Here is a 6025-nt window from a genome sequence, read left to right on the forward strand (position 1 = left end):
AATTTGAGTTTAGGATTGGAATTGGGCTCAATTGAAGTCAAATTGATGGACATTTGAGTTGGATTTGGGGAAATTTGGATCTTTAAAGGGCAATTTGGGGGTTTTGGTCAAAGATGGTCAAATTGGCCAAATTGGGTCATATGGTAGTTGAGAGAAATGAAATTGGGAATATTTGGAATTTATTGGGATTTTCTGGGAATTTTTGGAATTTTGGGTCAAAGAGGGGTATTTTGGTAATTTGGGGGTGTTTTAGGGGTAAAAGGTCAAGATGGGTATTTTAGTAGAGTTGAGGTACCAATTGTCACCAATAAGCCATGGACCAAAGGAAATTCCCATTTTGGGTCCTCCACATAGTGGTCTTAGCTAAACCATAGCCCTAGGGCTAGTAGGTTTAGGGGGACCATCTAATCTAGGTTAGAAATTTGAGTTCAGATTTGTGAGTGATTGTGTGTGCAGATTAGTGTAGTGAGTGTCTTAGCTCTAGAACAACACCCAAGGTCAACCCTAAGGTCCAACAATCCTAAGGGTGACTCATCTTGAGTTTCCCCCATAAAGATCACACCTACTAAATGTCAGAGGTTATGACCAATATGTGGAACTCCAAGTTGAGTAGAGAAGAGTGTAGAATTTCTAATGGTGAGGGTTCCATGTCTAGTTTTCTAAGAATAGTCGATAGGAAAGTCCTATGGCTAGACCTTAGGCTACTAAAGAGGAAAAACTAAACCTCAACCAAAAGTGAGGTCAACAATCTCAAAACTTCAATGTTAAATTTACTAAAAATAAACTAAGTTTTATGAAGAAGAATTCAACTTTAAGAAAATATCCTTCGCCTTACAATGAGGCTATAGTTAGTGAATTATCAAATTGTAAAAAGTTTTATTGTGTCAATTAACAACAATTATATTCTCTATCCTTTTTACAAGCGACAAAGAACATTGGCTAATCGACTATTTGGTCCCTAAATCCGTAGTTAGCGTTGGAAGATACTGGCTCTCACTCCATAATTCGCACATTCCCCTCACCTAAGGGCTAACATTTTGCTTTAGTTTCCAAGCGCTTGGAGCGAATAGCAAATTTTAGTCTGTCACCCTAAAATCTTCAATTATATGCCCATCAATGAATAATTCTCTATTTATTTGCTCTCAACCCCCTGGACTATATTCTCATCCATGAAATCAAATGTGATTCCTACTTTGTTGTAGAAAGCATAGCCCTCTCGGATTGTTTATTCGACAAAAAATTTTAACAATTCAATTGACTAGATTAAAAAATAAATGAAGTTTAAAGTTTAAGTCATCACAATTATGAAATTAAAATATTGTACAACAATCTTGATTCTTCTCATGAATATATCTCTTTTTACAGAGAAGGACAAATAAATCTACTTAAAATTCAATAGGAATATACAAAAAAACATGGATTTTATATATACAAGCAAGTTTACAACACAAATAAAGTTAAAGTAAAACAACTTAACTTGATCTGCTCCCCAAACAAATCCCTTGAAGTTCCTTTGAATCACTTTCTCTCTTTACAATAACACTCAATTCTCAATGTAGGAACGAATTTCCCAAGAGTCTCCCTTGACACCATTTCTAATAAAAATATATATGAAAAAGTAGGTAATTTTTAGGTATATCAATATCCTCCAAACTTAAATGTTTTTAGCCTCAAGTGATGCTTTTAGTACATAAAAATATGACTTAGGATAGATATTAACTTATAAACTTCTATACTTTAACATAATAAATAAAATAGTAAAATTTAAGAAATTTTTTTAATAACTTAGATTCAAACTCTAGTCTAAGAGCACTTAGTATTCAACTTTAAGATTTATGAATCTCTATTCATTTTAAGAAGAATTGCAATTTGTCATATCAATGATACTTAAAACATTCATATGAAAAAAAATTTTCTTGGAAACTTTACTATGAATGCTACTAATACTCTAATACAAGTTTAGAAAATGTAATAAAGCCTTTTCCTCAAGCTGATTCAAGTGAAGTCAATTTTTGATTAGGCATCTACTCAAGCTCCTCCTCACATTTTCTTTTCTTTCTTTTTCCTTTTCTTTTTCTTTTCTTCTTTTTTTCTTTAGGATCTTTTTAATCTTTTCTTTTCTTTTTCTTTTTCAAGTGTGGATTACTATATCTGGATAGCCTTTAATAATTTTGAACCTAACTATCCACATCTTAAAGTTAAAACTTTCTTCACTTTATAAATTCATATTAGTTTATGATTTTTCATAAAGTTTCATTCTTTCTTCTTACATGAAACTCTAAAATTCTTAATACTTCAAAAATACAATATTCTTTACTTTAAATAAAAAAACATAGTCTTATCCTTTCATACCAAATATGTTTAACTTTAGAATTAACATTCGTTATTAAAAATTTTACCTAAATTTTCCATAACATTTACAAACATAAATATAGTGATGTAAAGTTAAACTCTAATATCCAATATCATGTTAAATTAATTTTAAAAATATAGTTAATTGAAGACATATAAAATTTAGTTTACTTCTTTAAAAAAAAAATTCCTTCCCCGAAACTTGAATTTTTAAATATTTTACACTTAATTCCATAAAATATTGCAGGAAGAAAAAGTAAACGTTGAATCTACTAAATACTACAACATTCTATCAAATTCATATACGTGCATAATCAGGATAAAATGACTGCAGGAGAAAGTAAATCTAGCCTAAAATATGCTTGCAATATTATTTAACTAATAGAAAGTGTACTAAATTTAAAATTTATTTTTCTTTCTACCCCCAAACTTGATTTTAAACATGTATAACAATCAGTACAGAAAATATAAGTAGGAAGAAAAACAGTTCAGAAATTCTATCTATCACAAACATCTACAAGTATTCATCAGGACAAAACAATATGCAATAGAAAGTAAGTCTAAACTAAAACATGCTCGATAAAATGAAAATAAAGTTCCAACAAGTAGAACAGGTATTGAAATAGGAATATATATATATTTATGTGTTCTCCAAATCTTTATATTATTGAAACACAAACACAAACCTACATGATAAATGAGGCCATTTCTTCCCTTAACTCATTGCATCTCACTAACTTACTTCCATTTTCTAACGAAATCACCACACATATATATTGGGTACTTATAAATGATTTATAGATTCGAATCCCAAAGATAAGATTAATCTTGAAATATTGGTTCTCGAGCACCAACCCCAGGCCTCACCATATTCCATAATTAAGCGCCTCTAGCGGTTATAAGGATAGTGTAAATTCATCCATATGTTACTCATTATATAGGTTAGCTACTCCTGTCAAATGAAAAAAAGGTCAGAGAAAAGAAGTAACAAAATTGAGATGGAATTGTCACTGTTAAAATTAATGATGTCTCCTGTAAAACTTAAGTCCGGGTAAGACTCGAGTTGTAGTGGACTCGTCAATTTAACTACTACAGGAGAATATATAAGTCTAGCCACCTCCCTCATGAAACACAAAAATCAAATCAAACTGCTAACAATTTAAACATTTACCAATCATCAATCAAACTGATCAATCCACACCAAAGCAAACACAATTCAACACTAACAATCATAACTCTCAAGCACACCAAATCAAACCACACTGATAACTATAGGTTGCCTCACATTAATCACCTTGTTTAACGTCGCCAGCCCGACAAATGATTCCAGTTGGATCAAAGTTCCATTTAAGTAATCCTTGATCAATCACAAAATCTTTTCCAGATCATGGGATTCCCACAAAGTCCTTGAATTGAAATTTTTCTTTCAAGTCTTCCTTTTCGAATTGATTCATATCATTGTTCCTCATATTTCTTTCTAGATCCATCATTATTCTTGTGATTTTATTGATTTTCATATTAAAATCAACCTTAAATTTTATAAGCAATGGATCTTTATTAGATACTTCATGATATCCCAAATTTTGGATCTGATTCTCTCTAGATAATTCAAATTCCAGATTAAAATCTTCTAGGTTACACTTTTGTTCAAGGTTTTCTTTCAATTCGTCCCCTTGATATTGAGTAAATGGTAAATGTGGTCTTTCTATATTTATCTTAGTTGAGGAAATAAGTTTTTCTAATTCCTTAAGAATTTTTTTCATTGCTCTTTCAATCTTCTTATCCTCATCTCTCAACTCAAATTTCTTCTGGAATATCCTCAAATTCTCTCTAAATATTAGTTTGATAATTTTAAATTCCTCATCATTCATCTCCTTAGAGTTTATCTCAGGTTCCCTAGGTAAAATCTCTGGGGGGTAACTGTTGATTGCATTAATAATCAGCCCCTGTTTGTTTAGTACATTCCTTATTGCAACCTCTTGATTTCCCAGCTCAGTCTTCATTTGAATCAAAACCTCATATAACTTTAATTCTTTCTCCTCGTCCTGTGGGTTGGAGTTAAATCAATGAGGAAAAGAAAGTTCATTATTATAATAGCCACAATTATTCCAACTACATTTCTGATTAAATTGATTATCTTCCCAAAATTGGTCTTCTCCTCCAAAATTTCTATTCCTGTTAAAATTCAAATGATTTTCCCAACCAGGATTCTAATAATCGGAATAAGAATTATGTATTTTATTGCCTATTTCAATCCATTGTTCAAATGATTTTTTCTTAATAATTGGGGGCCCTTGAGGATAACTTTCTAAGTTTTGATCCAACTTCCAGTCAATATCTGCAACTTGAGAAACAAAAGTTGTAAGAATATCTTGTTGAAAATTTGCCACTATCTTATGGTTTACTCTTTCAAAGCTACTAGCATTATAATCCAAATTTGAATATTCATTATACGATTGATCCGCCATTTCTACATTAAATTCATTGAGTCATTTAAAAAATTTCTCCAAAGCTCTCTCCAAATCTAAATTATAAAATTCAAGGTCTGCAGTTCTTGAACTATGAAAAAAAATCTAAAGACTTAACTAATAGCATAGACACCTGTCGGCACTATTTCGGGTGTGGAGTTCTCTGTTAGAAGCTATCGGCCGTCGGAATCGGAATATCGTCACCCGCTTCAGAAAGACATTTTAATTTATGTATATATATATAGTTAGAGAAATATAAAATCAAACTGACCCCATACTTTTTAGAGTCTAAATAAAAGAGCACTATAACTCAAACCTTATATCTATCCTGAAGGATAAACACAAGACTTGAGGATGAGGCTTGATCAAATAAACTAAGAAATATATGACATCCGTTTTGTCTACGTGTCTATGAAATCATTTTATTTGCCGACAAATTCCTCTATTTAATATAAAGACTTATATAGGGTTTATTTTAAGCTGAGTTTAGATAAGTTTCCTATAAGGGCAAGCCCATATAATTAATTACATCTTAGATAACCAAAGTCATCTAAGAAAACTCTTGATAAAAATTAGGAAATGTTATCTTCAAAGTGGTCAAAAGGATAGAATATTTCAATGGAATCAGACAAAGAAGTGTGAAATGGGAATGACTCAAAGTTGAAACATTTTATTGTAGAATCCAAAGGAGGAAGAACTAGGAGATGTTATAGTTCCGGAGGAGAACCTCGGTGATTCCCAGTCTATCATATTGTTTGGCTTCAGTTTTGAGGAGAAATTATTTGAGTGTTTCATCCGGTTAATTTTATTATTTAGGGCTTACATTTGTGTGAAATGATCATGCAAATAGCTTGGAAGATGTGAGGATTTATATCATTACAAATGACAACTTCGGAATCCTAAGATGAGTTAGGGCTTATATTGTACAGTAGAGCTATACAAAGGCCTAAAGATGAGTTCAAGATTTATAGTTACACTAGGCAGACAACCTTGAAATTTAATGACTGTTTAATTCTAAGGAAGGATATGCTGTTGTAGACATGCTTTATTGTTAAAGATTGTCGTGCTGCCCACAACGCTAACTCCAAGCTCCTTGCCACGATGAGTTTAAGTTTTCTAATGTGTTAGGTTATGATGTCATATCAGATGTCCCTATGGTTGTAGTTTTTTAAATATTATGGGGCATATTAAAGTTAATTATAACA

Source organism: Phalaenopsis equestris, unplaced genomic scaffold, assembly GCF_001263595.1.
Source record: "Phalaenopsis equestris unplaced genomic scaffold, ASM126359v1 Scaffold000761, whole genome shotgun sequence".
Classification (NCBI taxonomy): Eukaryota; Viridiplantae; Streptophyta; class Magnoliopsida; order Asparagales; family Orchidaceae; genus Phalaenopsis; species Phalaenopsis equestris.